This window comes from Anguilla rostrata, chromosome 1 (assembly GCF_018555375.3).
Source record: "Anguilla rostrata isolate EN2019 chromosome 1, ASM1855537v3, whole genome shotgun sequence".
Lineage (NCBI taxonomy): Eukaryota > Metazoa > Chordata > Actinopteri > Anguilliformes > Anguillidae > Anguilla > Anguilla rostrata.
This window is the reverse complement of record NC_057933.1, coordinates 51,531,549-51,551,840: the sequence shown is the minus strand read 5'-3', so window position 1 is coordinate 51,551,840 and position 20,292 is coordinate 51,531,549. Positions and strand designations below refer to the sequence as shown.

General features: G+C 38.9%; 1 long non-coding RNA gene across 1 annotated transcript; it reads left to right on the top strand.

Moving 5' to 3' along the window:
- Positions 1 to 2,693: 2,693 nt before the first annotated feature.
- On the top strand, positions 2,694 to 19,213 carry LOC135241934 (uncharacterized). The gene is made up of 3 exons (XR_010326174.1): positions 2,694 to 3,201; positions 5,930 to 6,177; positions 18,678 to 19,213. It is a non-coding gene; the product is annotated as an uncharacterized LOC135241934 (long non-coding RNA).
- The last annotated feature ends 1,079 nt before the right edge of the window (positions 19,214 to 20,292 follow it).

Sequence of the window (20,292 nt, the reverse complement as noted above, 5' to 3'; positions counted from 1 at the left end):
TGAATATGAGGTTAAAGTGCAGACTGCCGGCTTTAATTTCTGGATATTTACTGTATATCCATACCGGCTGATCTTTTCATACATTATCTCCTGTTTTAGGGAGCAAAAGTAATGAGACAAATGAACATAATATGAAATAAAGTCATCATATTTAGTATACTTGCTTGCAAATCTTTTTTGCATTTGATGACAGCCTGAAGTCTACAACCCATTGACATCACCAGACACTGGATATTTTCCTTGTTGATGCTCTGTCAGGCATGTACTGTAGCCATCTTCAATTCCTGTTTATTTCTGGGGCATTCAGCCAAGTGAAACACATTCAACTTGATTGAAGATGGCTGGTAATTCTACTTGTTGGGTGCTTTGGATCATGGGCAGTTCCTTTCTTTCTCCACACTTTCCTCATTCCATCACTTTGGTGCAGGTTCATACTCATCTCATCTGTCTATAAGACTTTGTTCTACAACTATACCATTATTGTATTGCACTTTGTAAATGCAACCTGGCCAGTCTATTCTGGAGGTATATATCAGTGATTTGCATCTTGTGATGATTCTTTGGCCATTTGCCAGTTATTCACTGCAATGGTCTTCTGTGGTTTACCAGGTCGTTTGCTGTTGCCATCCAGTTCTATGAGCTTGCGTGACCTGCCCCTTTGCGGTTGAGCTGTTGTTGCTCATAGACGTTTCCACTTCACAATAACAGCACTTACAGTTGACTGAGGCAGCTCTAGCAGGGCAGAAATTTGGCACACTGACTTGTTGGTAAGGTGGCATCCTATGACAGTGACAAGTTGAAAGTCAATGACCTCTTCAGTATGACCCATTCTACCTACAATTCTTGTCAATGAAGATTACATGGCCGTATGCTTGATTTTATGCACCTGTTAGCAATTGATGTGGCTGAAGTAGCCAAGCCCACTAATTAGAAGGTGTATCCACATACTTTGACAATGTAGAGTATATAGTGAGCTCCATAAGTTTTTGGGAGAATTCATCTCCCACCATTTCATTTATTTGGTATAAATGGCTTCACGAGTGTTTCTGATTAGTCAGGTTTGTTCAATTGGTTCTTTACTGCAAGTATAAGAGAGTTTTCCGTACCTAGTCTACAATACTAGGCTTTTGATTGTCTTTGGAATCTGTTATTTATGTTGGTCAGCATAAGGATCAGAGTTTCCAATGAAAGTCAAGGATGTCATTTTGAGGCCGAGAAATATGAAAAAAAAAAAGATCTTCACTGTAGAGTTTTTTCTTTGCCTTCCAAGCCTGTTGGTTCTTGGTCCATAAACTTAACCATTATCTATACAATGTCTAAAGAGTCATGATCTAGTAGACATCTGCACTAGTGCAACTGTCCTTTGCCTGGTGTAAAATGCAAAACTCATCGTTCTGGAATATCTCATATCAGGGATTCAAACACAAACATAATGCACAATTCAAACAGAGAAGTGCAGATGTCTATTCTGACATACAGTGAGCTCCATAATGTTTGGGACAAAGACATATTCTGTTCTTGATTTGGCTCTGTACTCACGTGTGGTTAAAGTGCACATTCTCAGCTTTTATTAAAGGTTATATTCCCCAGAAGTGACCATGTTTGTCTTGTTAATGTTTCTTACAGTTTCTTCCACACAATTATTACCATTAAATTGTAATGAACACTATTATATTATTGTGACTGTTCAGCAGACAAGGACATGGTGGTACGTATTCTGCACTCATTAACATTCATATCCATAAAACACATCATATGGAAACCATTCCTCATCGCAAGTTAGGTTAAAGCAGGTTCGAGCAGATTGTCCCATGCAGTAACCTTACACTACGAGATAAAAAGAAAGAAAGCAACATAAACTAGGCTTTACCATCGTATAGTTAAACCTGAAGACCATTCAATGTGTAAAGACGTTGTAACATTGAGGTACTGTACTCTAACATTACACTCCGCAGCAGTCTCAAACTCCGGACGTTACACCTGAACAAAGAAGGTCTATGATTCAACATTTCTGAGCTTGAAAGCTACTTAATTGTCCCCAGCTAACGGTAGGCCTACTTAGCAATCCAGCACGTTCTGTGACAAGTACTGGGTGAAGATGGGTACTGCAAATACTAACTGAACGAGTTATTGTAATATTGCAGTGCCCATAGTGTCCAGAAAAAAAAAAAAAAAAAATTCTCGTAGGTCTCTTCATTTTGGGGAAAAGAAAAAAGCGTTTTGCTTTCTCTGTACTCAGACAAGGGGCAATGGTTTTGGCATTTTCAACTTAGCTTCCCTTACGTGTACAAAAGTGTCATTTACATACTACATATAGAAAGCATTTCACAGGACAGTTTTTGTTACATAACTCATCTGCCGTTCAGCCAAGGGGGACAGCAAGCCAATATCGGCAGTCTTTTATGTGTCTTTTTTTCAAGAATCATTGTTCTTGCCTGTTTGTGAATGCAAAAAAAAGTATTAAAACAACAAATCAGCAAATAATTCACAGATTTCAGTTTCCTGGACCTTTAAAGGGTATTTTTTTAATGCATTTTGGTTTCACAATGTCAAAATTACAGCAGGGTTTATGGGCACTATTTCAAATCAATAAGTCAGACTCGCATCACAATCAGGTGATCATTGTTGGACAGACTTATCACATGGTGACTGGGTGCTGTATGTCACTTCCTGTCCAATAAATGTGCATTCCCTTCTATGTTCAACCCTCGTTGTTGCTTTCCTATCTGATCAGTAGGGGCCTGGAAGATCGGCATGGTCTCTAAAAGGGCATCTCGGCCTAGCTAACCCCACAGCGGAAAGTGAGCGCAAAGGCCTGCAGATATAAAGTTACACACAGAGAGATGCACTCTGTCTCACTAGAGTTATAGCCATGACCAGTGGGCTCTAACTTTTAACTAAACACGTTATCCTGCAAGTAAGCTAAATGAACTGATCGACCACTGGATCCGTTTATTTACTAACGTTTCACATTGTTGTCATTCTGCAACATAGCAACAATTAAACATGCATAGCCATTGTACCTTCCTGCGATAGCGAACCAACACAGCTTCCAGTTCCAGGAAAGGATCTCTGAAAAGACTGTACTATCAACAAGGAAAGTCTAGCTTCTACGAAGGAGGTCCAGAGACGGCAAAGCCAGTGTTTCCTTGGACTAACAAGCCACGGAACCCACCACGCAGACCAATCTGCACTCCAGCAGTAAGACTGAAAACATCCTGGCATTAGCTTAGGGAACTTCTGTTTGTTCTTTGTTTTCAAAGAAGTATTTAATTCATCGTGTGTAATGTTGAATTTAGATTATATCACATCGTTTGATACAGTAGGTATGTACGGCTAACTAGCCCCGCATAACCAGCTAATGTATATACGCTGTTGCAAACATTAACTTATATTTAGGATGGGCAGATGCACTGGGATTAGCTAGATGTAGCTAACCTCAGTAGCCACGTTAGCTTCACGTGCTAATAGGTGATTCATACTTTGCTCCATCAGAGGGGCCTTTGTTTTCACCTGCACCACTTGTGCTGGTCATCACATAATTGACTATACACGCAACACTCTAGTCTCTTTCCCATCTCCTCACTTATTAAGCCTTTTATGATTTTTGTTTAGTTGTGTTTGATTATTTGGTCTGATTATTCGGATAATAAATGCTTGAGCATATCATTACATTACATTACAGGCATTTAGCAGACGCTCTTATCCAGAGCGACGTACAACAAGTGCATTAGTTCAACGTGCAGAGGTGCAAAAGAAACATACTAGAGTTAAGTAAAGATCGTAGTGCCAGAAGTGACCACATAAATCAGGACTCCAACCTTGTAGAGTAACCTGTTCAGCAAACAAACAAACAAACAAACAATCCTGCCAAGTACAAACTAGCACTGAAATCTCATTTGCCTAATCAGAATCAGACAAAAACAATCCTGCCAAATAAAAACTAACGTGATCGTATTAGCCTAACTAGGTACAGTTCACCTCAAAGAACTGTTGTTACGTTATTCGTTATTATTTTAGTATTTTAGTTAAAATTTGCAATCATGATTTAAAAATAAATTTTATGAGACTGATTATCTCTTGCGCCATTTGATCACCACATAGTTATATCCTCTGCATTCCTTGGTGCCTGTGTGTGAGGATCGTTAGGATGGACACGTTTTAATTATCTATCCTCACTATTCCATAAATAGTAGAGGTATTACCCCCTACCTATACCCATTTTAAGGTACCATAATGTTTGGGACATACTAATGATATGTAAAGTGAAAGTAGTCATGTTTAGTACTCTGTTGCACATCCTTTGCATGCAATGACTGCTTGAAGTCTGTGATCCATAGACATTACCAGGTGTTGAGTATCTTCTCTGGTGATGCTCTGCCAGGCCTGTACTGCAGCCATCTTCAGCATCTGCTTTTTCCTGGGGCTGTTTGCCTTGTTTTATCTGCAGTACATGAAACGCATGTTCAATTGGATTCGAGTGACTGACTTAGCCAGTCAATGATTTTCTGGTTTTGGCTTTGAGAAACTGTTTTTTCGCTTTAGCAATGCGTTTGGGATCATTGTCTTGCTGTAGGATGACGTGCCGTCCAATGATTTTTGAAGGCATTTGTTTGATCTTGCACATATAAGATGCTTCTGTACACTTCAGAATTCATTCTGCTGCTGCTACCAGCAGTTATACCATCAACAATGACAAGCGAGCCAGATGAGAGGGATGCTTTGGATCTTGGACAGTTCCTTTTGGCCTTGAAATTTTGCTCTTGCCTTCACTTTGGTACAATTCAATCTCAGTCTCATCTGTACACAACTCAAAGAGCAGGATCTTTTCTTCTAGTGGTTTGCATGTGTAGCCTCTGTAGTTCTGTTTTTGAAGTCTTCTGTAGACAGTTGTCACTGACACATCCACGCCTGCTTCTTGTCGAGTTTCTCATTGGTCAGACAGGTGTTTGGGGGTTTTTCTTCATTATATTAAGAATGCATTGGCCGTAGATTGTTGAGGTCTTCCATAGCCTACCAGAGCAAAATCAATAAAAAAATTATGTCACTGTCCCCAACATTATGGGGCTCCCTGTACCTTCCCACTGCCACCACAGCCTTTTATGCATATGCTGCATATGCTCAGACAAGTGGTAAAAGGCACAGACTGGAAAGAGAAAGCAAGAATAAAAGAAGTGAGCGATGAGCGTATCGGGTGGTCTTATAAAAGTTGGTTCAGAGAGGCTGTTGAGGAGCCTCACTCCATGTCCTCTCCATCAGATTTGTCTCACGGGGACCCCCACATGATGGAATTTCTCTGGGAAATTTTCCCTAACATTGATGAGCCGTTGCAGTCGAGTAGATGACCCAAGTTAATTATTATTGAATTTGTTTTCCCTGCTCTGTTGCGGCCCAGCTCAGCCGGGGTAAAATGATGACAGTGTGTGTTCTCATTAAACCAGCTGCTTCAATTATATCCAAAGTTTCTCTCTTTTTTTCATGTAAGCAATGGTACGTTTGTGCTTTGAAATCTGTAATTGGTCCCTCGTTAACTCTTTGCAGTTTCTCTGGCCTTATGTTTGTTTGTGTAAGAAGTTGTCACTGCTTAACTCTTCTGGTTTAGCGAGAGTAAAATCATGCAATCATCCGTTTTATTTAATCACCTCCATCTCTGATACCACTGCCCCCCGACACACACATATGCGCACACACACACACACAAAGCATACTTGGGTTTTTACAAACTAACTGATCAACAATAGGGTTATTATACTTTTTATAGTGTTTGATATGATATGGTTTCTAACACTGTAATCCATACCTTAAAGTTGCTCTGTATTTAGCTCTGTCTTTCTGTCATTTGTGTCTGTCTTTTTCTGTCCACTTGTTTCTCTCTGTATGTCTGTCCATCTATCTCCTAACCTATTTCCGCCGGGTCTATTCTCCACAGACTTGTTGCTAAGCATCCAAGTCAGCACAGGTGGTATGATGCCTGAGCCCAGTTGAGCATATCTTGTTTACATGGACACGCCCAGTGAGCTTCACACGAACCTGATGCTTGTTGGTTAGGAAGGGTGGGAGTGATCTTGAAGACTCCATCAGTCATCCAGAGGGCATCAGTCTCTCGATTGGCTCCACCCCTTCCCAACCCACAGGTCCAGAGACCGCCTCCTCCTGTGATGTGTACGACTCATGAAGGTAAAGTGATACCTCAATTTAGGAATCAGCAGCTAGAATGGAAATGGCTTATACAATTGTGTTCATTTATATGCTTGCATTATCAGATAAGTGCTGATATCTAAATGACGGCAATGTGAACACCATGTGAAATAACGTACCAAAGCTGATACGTCATGAGAACTCATGTTCTTCATGTTGCTTAAAGGATGAGTCAAAATGCAGGAGATCAGAAACTGCGCATGTAGATGTTATCTTTTTCACTCCTGAGAGAATGATCCCTTCCTTTACTACTTTATAAACTTTAGTACTGTGCAGAATGTAGCATAGTTCTATTTAATGTCTTTCTACTCGTTTGTAATTTAAGTGCCTCATTTTGATAGCAACCAGAGTTCATCCGGTGTTACTAAAGGGTTAATACAGGCTGTAATGTATGGAAACATCAGTACCATACTGAAAGAAGCCAGCTCCATTTGCTTACATGGCTAGTTTACTTCAGGTCTGGCTACTACACTGTATGTGTATGTCACCGTCTGTCTTAACCCCATGTTAATAACCAGGAAACTTGGGGGAGAAATCATTAATTCCCAGCAGAGCAAGGTAGTGGCCCCTGCACCCAAAACCCACTTAGCCGTCCTATCAGTGTCATATTATTTCAGAGAGGGGGTTTGCCTGGGAAATTTGGATTCAGCAAGCAATTAGGATTAGTCACCTGTGATTTCACATTGAATTTCAACCACCCCCTTGTTTATTTCCAAATGACTAAATTGTGATATTAGTACACAATCAAGTCATGTACGTGCTTTTAAGCTGTGCTTTCACAAGGAAAGACACAGCATAAATCCAAGCAATCCCACAATAATAGCATCACTGGCTACAACTTTTGTAATGAGAGAACCAAATGATGATATTCAGGTTTAATATAAATGCATACATTGCATGTTAAAATCACCAATATAAACATTAGCCCATTAAATATGGATATTTTAACAGCAATGCATTATTACATGCTTTTTCTAGAAATGAGAAATGCAATTTTCTAAGTTCTGAGCTCTTAAAATGTGCAGCTGGCATTTTTCCAAATTCTTTCCACTGACTGACAAAAATACTTTTTGAATTTTCTTTTCTGAAAAAACAAAAACAGTACTCTTGTGTCTTCAAGCTCCTTGCCAATAGCTAAGGTAAAGGAGGCTACTTCTCACTATAACTGCTTGAGCTGGAACACTGCACAATGAAACACATTAAACATTACAATAATATGCTATAATTGTTTCAAGCTATAAGTTGTCTCTGCTCTTTGTTTCAGAGGAGCCAGCCTTCCACCATCATAAAAGTAAATTGCTTGTAAATATGTATTGTTTTACTCCATGTCCCAAGCTACATCTGTATGAAAGAAAAAAGAAAATATGAGACATGTGTATCACATCACGCCTCTTTGGTCCCCATAGACCTTACTGTAATAATAGCAGTGTGCCAGTAAACATGTATCTCAAATTAGGAAGATGCGACATTATCGCACGTGGTGATAATTTAACAAGAAAGTGAAAAAAATGACGAGCAGCTGTATGTTTTAACTGTACATTATTTCCAGAGACACATTTGCAGAGTGGAAGCACGTTGTTTTACACTTTTACAGTCACATCGGCAATGAGGAAAGCTCTGCCGGTAGAGGTGGAACATAAAAGGGATCTAACTCTGTGTTAATCCACTTTATGAATTGTGTGCTCCTAGTTTTTCTTTAATAAACGCTAATGAATAGAATTGTTAATGTCACTGTGAGTAGAATGCTTACAGCGGATCTGTTACGTATTGCTAATTGAAGCCTCTGTATTTATCAGCACCAGTTTCAGTTAAGTCTTTTTAAAACTTCATAATCCTCATTCTGAATCCAGAACAAGTTACATAATTGACATAATATCAGACATGGTGGATAAAGACAATAAGATTAGATGTGCTTTATTGAACCCATTTGGGAGATCTGTCCACTGCTTTTGATTAACAATAATAATAGTAATAATAATAGTAATAATAATAATAATGCAATAATTTGTCAATATAAAATAAAATATAGCATATTCATTACAAAAAATACTGGGGTTGTTTAGACAATTTAACATATCTTCTTTCAACCAGTTTCATCCATATTCATTCCGTTTTAAAATACTGAATAACTCTGTGTACACACACACACACAAAGGAAATAAAAATGAATTCCAGTTTTTCACAGATGATGCAATGTAAGCCAATGGGCAGGCAGAAAGGGCTGAAAAGTCAACAGAAGATAGTGCAGTGGTCCTCATACCAGGGATGCAGTTCTGATTTTGTGGTCTTAGTCTTGAGACTTCTCAAGACCACATGGCCGTGTTCTGGATCTTGGTCTCCACCCTTAATGCCTATGTCTAGGTCTTGGTCATGGCATATATGGGGCGACATAGCTCAGGAGGTAAGACCGATTGTCTGGCAGTCGGAGGGTTGCCGGTTCAAACCCCACCCTGGGCGTGTCGAAGTGTCCTTGAGCAAGACACCTAACCCCTAACCCCTAACTGCTCTGGTGAATGAGAGGCATCAATTGTAAAGCGCTTTGAATAAAAGCGCTATATAAATGCAGTCCATTTACCCATTTACCATATAGCCTTGGGTCAAGACCGTGAACAGGAGGCACATGGTGATGTAGATGACGAGGACCAGCTTGCTTTTTGGGGAAAACAGCAAAGTGGTTTTCCTTACCTCTGAGACGTTTCAAAGACTTTGCATCCCTGCAACAAATGCTAGCAGCGAGCGCATATTCAGCAGTGCTGGTCGTGCCATCAAGTCCCGGCATAACCGACTGAACCCCGGTACAGTTGTGTCTTTTTAGTTTCTTCACAGTGCTGCCAAATACCAACAGCCAACCTTCCACCAGTCTGTGAGTACTAATATGTTAGGCCCACAGCATTGAAATAGACTGTCAGACAGATTATTTTCCCTGTCTTTCCAGAATAAGCACAGCTAAATTTATATTTTTAGGTGGAGCTCTTTGCTGTGGCGTATTCTACAAAACGGGACTACTGGTTATCCATCTAACTTAGGTAAATATTGATGAAGACCACTTGAATGTAAAGTTTATGATTAAAATGTAGTGTGGCTGCTTCTGCAATTGTTTAGCTGTTACTAGATTAAAAAGTTAGAGAGCTGTCTTAAAACTCTACTAGTGCAACCTTATGACCATTACAATGTAATGGAATTTTCTAGACTATCAAATAGTGGCACTAACATCCAGAACAAAGCACCAAATTAAATGTTCAGAATGGGTGCGGAAATGGCAGACCACTCAAAATAAAGCTCTATACAAGCAATCTCCTCTGAGTCAAAGTGAATATTATGAAGCTGGAATGGCATGTCTGGCTTAAAACTGTAGCAGTTGTACTGAGCTGAAAATAATGTTTAAAAGTTTGCATCCGGCAACATTCTTAATGGTAGTAATGTGAAAACATCTTGAAAATCAGACCACCCATTGGCCCACAAAGAGACATATTCCCGCCTCCCAGCTTTTTCACACACCTAATAGTAAACACACATCAGCATTTCTTGGTACAACTACCAGGGAATAAAGAAGAAAACAATCTTATGACTGAAACTTTGTCCCCCATGAAAACAATTAAGTAATTATTATTATTATTATTATTATTATTATTATTAGTAGTAGTAGTAGTTGTAGTACTAGTAGTAGTAGTAGTAGTAATAGTAGTAGTAGTAGTGGCCTGCAAGGTTTTGTCCAACACAAAATAGAAGAAGAATTTGTCATTGGGTCTCTGGGGATGATATATTTGTTAGTCTGCAGAGAAACATATGCAGGACTTTCATCTCTACCACTAGCTAGCTTCAGCGTTCATGGGCTTCAGCTGTTGAAAATCACACTTTCACAGAGGAGAGAATGTGCTAGGAGGAGAGGGCCTGCTCCAGTGCCTGTCCAGCAGATGCTCTCTTTATCATCGTGCTCTCCATATCTTATTCATGTAGCCAGTCACCACTCACCCCGCCTCTCTGCGCTTCCTTCCCTCGCACCTAGTTGTTCCCCTGTGGTGCCTCTTATCGACAGCCTCCCGCCCGAGAAATTTATGTCACATATTTAATATGGACATCGGAATGATTATCAAATCTATAGAAGCCAAGCCTGTCCGATCACCCCTACATAATGGATGAGAGGAAGATGTAACTCAATTTGGTGGATGAAAAAAAAAACGAGGAAAAGAATAAAATCGACCTCTGTCTCCTTCCTTTCTTACTGCGGTATCGTTATTGACTTTTCTTTTTGTCATTTGACATCTTTCGATATAATCATCTTAAAATATAAACAGGATGTTAGGAGGCCATAATTTGCTCGATACGTAGGAAAGGGAATAATGATGGCCGGAGTCAGACCACAGCTGGTTTGTTCCGCTTCCAAGCTGATAGGCCTCGAATGTTAAAGGGATATTTAACTGTTTATTAAAACTGTCAGTGATATCATTAGCATCCTTTTGGCTTGGAAGTCCACATTAGGACAATATAACTGGATATCACTGATATCTGAATTAGATCATTAAAATAATTTTGTGAATGTAGTTTGTGTATGTATCTTAAATTATATTCTTCATGAATTCACAATATGCCACTGCTGTGCCAGAAATGTAAACCTGCAGTCTTTTGCTTTGACCAGATTCCTCCACACCCATCCCTGAAATACAGCAACCTAGCTAGTTAGCAACTTACCCCATTGCCTGAAAGTTTACTGTTAGTTTCTACACTAAACATAGAAATATTTTATTTGAACATCAACAGTATGATTGTAGCGAATGTACATATATAATTCAGAAGGTGAACTCATTGGTATTAAACTATTGGCTAAACTTTCACTCTGTCTTGCAACTGTCCTTGTCAGTATTGTTCTTTCTAATGCTAGCTGTAAAACTAGGCTACAGAAGTAATGTGTGGTAATCATGTATGCTGGAATAATGTTCCCAGTCCCCACAAAACTGCTTCAGCTGTTACTTGCACACACAAATCCCCCATGTATAGCCCCTTTTGGAGGGGTCCAAAATGAAGCACACCAGTTGAACTAGGCAGAGTACATCATTTCCTTGATGTACAACAACCTGGATTATGTGCAATATATTTGCCCATGTGACTTATGAAGAGGTCAGCTGATGACCAGGAAGAAAAGAGATAAATCTCTTTCCTGGACTGATCTGACCAGACAATCCTGATATGTTCTTCCAGTTCCATATAGTTTTGTTTAATAATAGAGAATGATATAATTTTATAAGACATAAGTAATACAATGATAATTATAAATTGAATTATAAATATAATTCTGAATTATCATTAAATTGTATTGTATCGGTGAATCAGCATTTTTGCACATATCTGTAAAAATGACAGTGGGCAAAATAAAAAATAACAGCACAACACTACTTTTTCTTTTTGCAAATTGAGGCATTTACATTGCAGTCTAATGAGGATGCTGGTTAGCGTTATTGCAGTCATTGCTCACTTGTAATTTTCTAATCAAAGTGTTGTGTGGGTCATTCAAACTCACTGCTATGGCATTTCAAATTTAGGCAGGTATTGCATTTTAGTGATTTTGATTCATTAGCAGGAGTGTATGAATTTACATTCTGTATTTGTGAGAAAACAAACATTTTTTTTGATGTGTGACTCAAAGTGTGACAAAGTTCCATGCCGCTGAAAACAAATATCCCAATTTTTCTTTTTACATTTACATTTAGACACTGAGCTTGTGTCTAAGTGCTCCTGAGGCCACTGTTATTGAAGGAGGACATGCGCTGTGTGGTCCACTCTGCTCCCCAGTCATGTGACCTACATTTCAGGCCTGACGCTGGCAATAAACACGCCGCACATGACAATCTGCTAATCAGGTTGTCAAGGGCCAGCTGTTCAAAATTAAGAGGATTGGAAGAGTGATTAAATAAAGTGAAGGGAAACTGAAGCAACAGCTCTCCTAAGCCCCCCCCCCCCCCCACACATACCCTACTCTCAGAGAGATTTGAAGGGGTTTGCTAAGACGGCCGGCCAGAGCTTTTCGAATGCTAGAATTTCCCCAGTAGGTATAATACATTGGCTGTCATTTTCCTAATCGTATTGTGGAATGACCTTTGAGATTCATCACAATGTCATCCTTAGTGTTACTGCACTAGAATATAGAAAAAGCATGCTGTACCTCTGTTGGGCAAATATGTACAACTTTATAGTCAATCTGTGTTAATCTCCGCATATAAAGCTATCGAGAGATTGTAAAGTGCTATAAAGCCTCAGCATACAATCTGCTTTTCGTTTTTTCTTTCAACTAGGGGAAGATCCCCTAAGAAAAAATACCAAGTGCACTTGGTGCTGTTTATGGTGCAACAGCTGTGAAGGCCGTAGTAACAACCGACTCACCAAAGTATTGATGCAGATCCAGTAACTGCAGAACTACACCCAAATAGTTAGCAATTGAAGTACATATAAGTGTCACATTTTAGTGATAAAACATAACATTAAATCCGTTAGATAAGTATTTCTTTTGTATTTTTTTGCATAGGCCATTCTGTTTAATCTACTATGCTGCATTATTTCACATGTAAGGCTGTGCCACATCCAAGTTGTCGGAGTACAGTTATTATTTTAACTCAAAAATGTTTCTTCGTGGCAAGTTATCTCTAATGCACAGATACAGGTTGGTTTTGCTCATGTCTGTTTTTGAAGTCGAAGATTCGCTGATTCAGAATCAGTAACATTATTTGGAAACTTGCTAGTCATTTTACAAGGGATTACTTTTCATATTTTGCACAAATAATGCTGCAATGATAATAATAACAAACAAAATTGGAACACTGAACATCAAACAAGATTGGATGAATGACCAGCAAATGGACCTCTTCAGTATTTCTTACATCATTGAATTTAACCATTTGGAATGAATTAGTTTTTTTATTTATTTAAAAATATTATGATTGAAATTATCTAAATATTTGTCTCCGTACAATGGAATAGCCTTCATAAATTATAGAAAAAAACAAATTACTGGGGGAATGCCATCTTCGTTGTGAAGCAGTTCTAGTTTTGCATAATTTGGCTTGTAACAACAAATAAAGTGTGTCTCTGTACAGAAGACTCAGGCTACCAGATCCAGGTTTCTTTAAAAATCCATGCAAGTTGCAAGTGGTAATCTTTTTTTATGCTGCAAATTCTGAGGATGACACAATTTAAATACATGGCCCAAACAACACACGGTATCACTGTTTGCATGTACTGTCCACCCACTGTGGAAGCTTTGTGAACCATAGATAATTTGTTATGGTACTTGCAATGGTTCAACAGTACATAATCATCAGAGTCCTTTTGTGGACTCCTCACTCTGCATTTTAGCCATTAATGTGGCCACTGATACTTATTTTTTGTCAGGTGTTTCCTTTATAATCTCCATTCATAAATCTCCCCATAATGTTTTGATATGTTGTTATTTTTGAATATTGTATGTGTCAGTAATGGATTGGGTTTTCAATGGATAAGGTTTCATAGGGTCAGCATTTTTAAAAGTAAAAAAGAATCATGCCTCATTGTTTAATAGTGACCCCTGTGGTCAATCAGGTGACTAGCAGCATGTCTATTAACGATTGAGATACTATATAACATGCCACTAATTATCCAGTGATTTCATTTACTTCCTTTTTTCAGGGAGGACAGGAAATTAGGATCAAATATTCTGAAGCAGGCTCAGAATTGTATTCACATTCATTGCTTCTCCACAGAGGCATATTAATATTCTGCTTGAGTGTCCTCTAGGGGGTGGTAGTGAGGTTGTTTTGTGCATTGCTAGCAGGGTTCATTTCATCCATGAGAGAGATTCTTACCTTCTCATTGTAATGTCGGTCTGAGGTGGACATCGACTCGATGTACTGCTGCATACTACAATCAAATAAATGCACCAAGACCTACATCTCACAGTTTGCTGCAAACTGGCCGGGTGTCCAGTCCTCCTAATAAAATGAATAAAATAGATATAAACAGAAAAATTAAACCTCAAGCTGCCATCTTCTAAGGAGAACTTGCAGAATTCCTAATTGTTCTTTAGCTTCATTTTTGTTGAATAAAAATACTAATTGCCTATTTTACTGTTTGATGAGATTAAAAGTTAATTGGACAAACTAAATAAACAGAATGCAATTGAACACAAATGATATTACACGATAATTAATTTGTGGCCTCCTGAGCTAATTAACTAATATAAAGATAATGAAGTTAATGAACCTGAATGTAACCGATACAAGGGGAAGCCAGACTAATGGATTTATGAATGCACAAACATATTAACAGTTTTGTGTGTTTGGTGTTGATGGCGTAATGCATTTCAGATCTTACACTGAAAAAAAGAAGCGATTTCATCAGGCTTACATGTATTAACAGTCCCCCTTTTTCAGGTGGGGGGGGGGGATAACCATCCTTACCATTTCTTGAAGCACCAGGAAAATTGGTCAGAAAAAAGTGATTGCAATAAATTTGTGAGACTAACTGATTTTGTCATGTGCAACAGAGACTGTAAGAGACTCCAGCAGAACACAGCTGGGCATGTGGATTGTAGGGTCTATATGAGTGAGTGGGTCAAGACAGAGCAATCAGTCAGCCAATCTGTGACCCATCGTTTCAGGCCCCCCCATTAATACGAGTGTCAGCTGTCCACCAGACAGGGCTTCTGACCCTGGCTTTGATGAGCATCTGGTCAGTACCCCCCCACCCCACCCCACCCCCTTTAACCAGCATATACCTGATCGGTCAACGACAGTTCCGAAAATGACCGTTTTACTCTGCCCCAAAAACCCTGTGTTTGTAGAAATGAAGAAGTGCCCCGATTCATTTTGCTGCTCCTTTTGTCCCTTCACTCGTAATTGATGGAAGAGACGTTCGACAATTGCTCTACTGCCGCCCCTCTGAAACCGTCACTTAATTCCCCGTTACCTCGCTGGGGTCACGGTGACATTTACTGTTGACAGGAAGAGGTAAGGGTTCACAGCCAATTTGAATAAAGACTACGGGCCATAATGAATTCCGCCAGCCAGCGCGGACCGTAAGAGAGTTAATCAAGTAATTGCGGCTTTCATAAATGTGATTTATGGAGGCAGGACCCACAGACGCGGTGTTATGAAGCCGACTGGTTGGGTCCCGTCTTAATGACACGCTTTTATGAGACAGTCATCTTGCGTGAAGGTTCCATAATCTCTGAATGCTGGAGAGTTAAGATTACAAAATCTGTGTTAAATTATATAAATCGGCCCAGCCCTCACAGACTCGCTTCCGCTATTACTACCATTACAATTATCGTTTAATTTATGTATTTATAGCATATTTTGTTAAAGGTAATTTGGGAGTTAGGGGGGCAGCATGGACAAGCAAATAAAACTGTTTATTTTGCTCCCGACTGCTAAACAATACACTCACTGGCACCATCAGGTAGATAACAAACAAACCTGGTAGGAGGCCAGAGACAACAGGAAATTGTTTTCTTCGGGGGTGGTGGTTCACTGTATACTGTCTTGGCAGTATCTGTCCTACCAAGCTCAGCAGAAAACACACGGTCACATTTTCCGCTTGCAAGTGTCACTCGTGTTTTGCAAACGGTTGCATAAAATTAATGAATTAAAAAGGCAATGTCTAGTTCGTAAGCAGATGAAAACAGCTTAAATGCATTGTGATTAAACCATATGTCTTGGGCAATCATCACTTGAGTGCAATAAGGCTTTACAGATGTACAGATTTCTTGGGTCCTGAAGTACAAATGAGTCCCATTGCTGCCACAATGGAGTTTTGCAGTCATCCAAGGAGCCTTTCCACACAGAGCAGATGTAACATATTAATCGGCATCTGACGGGACTGCTTCCAGAGGTTTCTCTTCCACGCATGTTTTATGCAATATTTTGATAGTTCTATGCACGTGAGTATAAATTTCTATGTGGAACACTGTTTTGCACCAAGAAACATACTGAGATACTAAGATCTTTGATATTGTTTTTTTTTTTTGACTCCAGACTGTTGTTTTCTCACAAGGAAACCAAATACCCTTTCAACCATAACCAGGTTTAGAATCGTCTTTTGTAAATATGCTGTAAAAATGTATGACAAAAAGTCGCAATATCATCTTTAGTTTTACATAAATGGTCAAAGAGAGACAATGTATGACTTTACCTACTGTATTAGAGAACTGCCTAAGGTCGAAGGTTAAGGTCAGAACTGGTGAGGAGTAGGACAACATTTTGCTGAGACTTTGAGAAAATCAGGTCAACCCGGATTGTCCATTCCCATATCCCACTGCAGTTGTAAAATAGATAAGGGATAGTTTGAGCCTTTTATTCCTTCTTCTCTTTCCTTTTTTTGACCTTTTCCCAAATGTCTATCCATCTGGTACAAGCGCTCTCCTGTTAAATAATGGGAATCTACTGCACAAGTTTTCCTCTTCCAGCTGGGGTTAAAAGGTCGCCACTGATGTCGCTTTCAGAGAAAGCACTGGCAAATAGGTCTTGACACAAGCTCTTTGATAGGATGGCAAGAGTGGCGGTTCTCCGCTGTGGACGGATAAGAGACTGAAAAACGGAGAGGAATAGGTGTCAGTTGCTTTTGATTCCATGAGTCTGGAGTGCAGGGAGCCAGCTGCCCTATTGAAGCACGAATGGTCACATTAAAATCATATGTGCATCTACACAATCTACAAAATATATTTTTATCTATTTTTGTCCATTATACTGTAGGTCATCCACTTTTCATTACATAGTGTATAAAACCCTACAAGCCTTTTTTTTAATTATAAATGGATTTATTTGATAATGAGAAACACATATACAGCTAGACAACAAAGCAGTAGCAATGCACACATTAATAATCATGGAGGATAGCAGCAAAATGGCTTATTTGTGTTGTATTCCTCATTTTAGACATAAATGGCAGGCAACTCAAGAATGCATTTCTGTTTCCAGTAATTCATTTAAAGTGCAGAGTTTCCTGTAATGCATATAGATAAATACAGATAAATACATAATGGTTATTAAAATCCTCTGGATTCACTGCTAGGCCTGAGTAACTGGGCCTTCAAACTCGATATTTTAATAATCAGCTGGGGAATGAATGGTTGGTCTAAACTGTGGCACTGCCTATCTCTCCTCTTTGGTAGAGCCTGTTTACAGAAAAGTGTGTTCTTTCCCTATAAGTGTTTTTTTTTTTTAATCTGGAAATACCAATGTCCAAATCTGTAGCGGTAATATTGTGTTTTTGGACATCTCAGATGAAAAAAACATAATTTGATAAATACCTGGGGCTGATTTTGTAATGTTTGTATATACTAATCTCAGCTTGATATGGGCAAACCTCTTTTGAGCTGGAGGCCAGTCTAATTACTTAATGTTCAGGATCCAGATGAGTATATGGGGGTCATTTTGGTGCCCATTTGGTACTTATACACTACTTTTTATCCAATTTCTCAGAATCTGTCAATAAATATATGAATAAATAAATTACATTTTTTTTCAGAAATATTCACATTCACAGACAAAGACATAAAATGATTTGACCACCACAAAGTTATTTTGAAAAGATCAAAATGTTGTTTTACTGGAACTTCACATCAGTAAAATTGTTGGGCATTAGCACTAAATATACAGCAGCAGAAATACAAAAAATTCTTGTCAGTGGTATTAAATGTCTACATGTCCTTGACTCACACATTCAACTCCAGTAGCCCCGCCCCCTCCCTCTCCTGCCTCCAATTCCCACCCTCAGTCAGAACACCTTCCTGTTTTCCATGTCAGAGGTATGCCTCAGACCCAGCGATTCGTAACTCATATCCAAATCAGCACCCCTGCCAAACAAACTCCCACTTGCTAATGTATCCCCCCAAACCTAATACTACATCAGGGCATGCTTGCTATCAGTTACATGGAGTTATGCCTGTCATCATGCACAGTTTTTTTCTTTCTCCACTATTCCAGCTTTTATTTACAGGGAGCACCCATTGAGCATCCTTCAAGTGTTTAAAGAAAGAATTGGCTTGTTCCTCAAACTTAGTCCAATGGCAGTTAAAGCAAAAAAAAAAAAAAAAAAAAAAAACAATGGTTGCCATTGCAAAAAAACTGTTGCATCTCGCAGTAAAACTGTATAAAAATGGTCAGCCTCAGACTAGACATGAGTATAATTCATTTACTACCATTTACAGTGTGTACATTGCGCTGATAGATGTTGCATTATTCTGTCTTCACTACTTCTTCCCACTGTGCAGTGAAATATTACTTGATGTGTATAAACAATTTATATAAACTGTTGGGTATGATTGCTTTATACATACTGTAAATTGATTGTATATGAATAATAGCAATACTACAGTAATCCTTATTTGCTAAATGTGATGTGCAAATCTGTTCACCATTTATATACTTGGTTCTTAGTTCCACACACCCTCCCCACCCCACTTCTGCCTGTCACACCTGCCCTCCTTCTCTCTTTCCTCGGTTCCTTTGGTTTAGTAATCAGGAAGCAGCAAGCGATGAGGGAGAAGGCCGGAGAGAGTGATGCTTTCTGATAGAGTTGCACCCCACAAATGGAGTCAATCAAGTGGGGAGGGAAAAATTCATTTTCCGACAAGGGTATCAGCGAGATCGTCCGGACACGGTGACAACAAATCCATAGCGGAGGCAAGAAAAAGAAAGAAATGAAGAGGATGGAGAGAACGGGAGGAAAGAAAAAAAACCTGACTGGGTGTAAAACAGGACTCTCCGTAGCTGACTCCTCATTCACGGCCCTACCTTTCAGCTGTCCAAAGCACAATTTCAGGCTCATCATTACCCCTGCTGGAGACACGACACGCCGCTCCGCTGACAGCCGCCGCTGCCTGTCCGAGTAATAGAAAGATGACAAGCTGAAAGGGAGCGCTTTAGCAATTCGCCATCAGGGACCTAAACATGGCTGCCACCGGTTTGTGATGCATTCAACGACTGTTTTCAATGAGGCATGCTTTCTCCTTTCTTATTTTTTTTTTTCTTCTATTCAGTTTATTCGGCTCAAAGTAACTTTCACATTCTATCATTACAATCTTCTTTATTATTTATTTAACTCACTGTTACTTTATTTACTTATAGTTACTTTATAATTATTGTTGTAAGCATTTTACTCTAGAGTTCTATTGGTTAGCTTTTGTCATATTTCATATATTTTAAAAGAATTTCAGAATTTTTCCATAAATTAAAAATTGAATATCATTTAGTCATACTGAGGGCCCAGTTTTTTATGACAGCGGTTGCAATGCACCTTTGTGTTAAGAGAATTGCTGATGTATTTTTTATTTATTTATTCATTTTAGCCTCTACGCTGTGACACTGTAATTTTGTGTAATTTCCACCAACATGTTGGCCTGCGCAATGGGGCGTGTGTCAATAGATGCATTTGGCACTCTGCAAATATGTTGTCAAATATCTGTTTGCATTTTCATGCACCCAAACCACCTTTTAACTTAAACTCTGGAGCTCTGTTCCAAGATGGTGGCTTTACCATACTACATGCAACCAATATTAACATTGAACATATGGGAAAAGACAAGTACACAAGGGGTGTGTGGATGTTCAGAGAAAGAAACACAAATATTTCACCAGCAGAACTGTGAAAGATAACAACAAAATGTACCAGTACAGTATGCATTGCATGTATTGTACAACTTCTAAGCTACAAATGCTTCTGGAATGAAGACAATGTTCCTACTGTACCTTTGAAAGTGGCCAATTTAAAGAGTTCAGCTGATTTAATTGAAATTGTTTCTTAATTTACTGTTATCTTAAATTGAAATAGGCTGCTCTATTTTGCTGTCATAAACCTTAACAATAACTAGCTAGAATCTAATTAGATCTGTTTTTTTTCAGCTTTGAAAAATATTTCCTTTTCATTGAATCACTATTTTGTGTTAGTATAGTTTGCAAACAGATTTTTTCCTTTATAAAAGTGTGGTTTATTGTATGCAGCTTGTTTATAACACCCAATCTTGAGGTATCTAACATGATTACACAGTGATACACTGAAATGTCCACAACAGGGGAAAAAGCAACATAAATAGTTACCTAGATGTATATAAACCGATGCAATGTCTTTCAA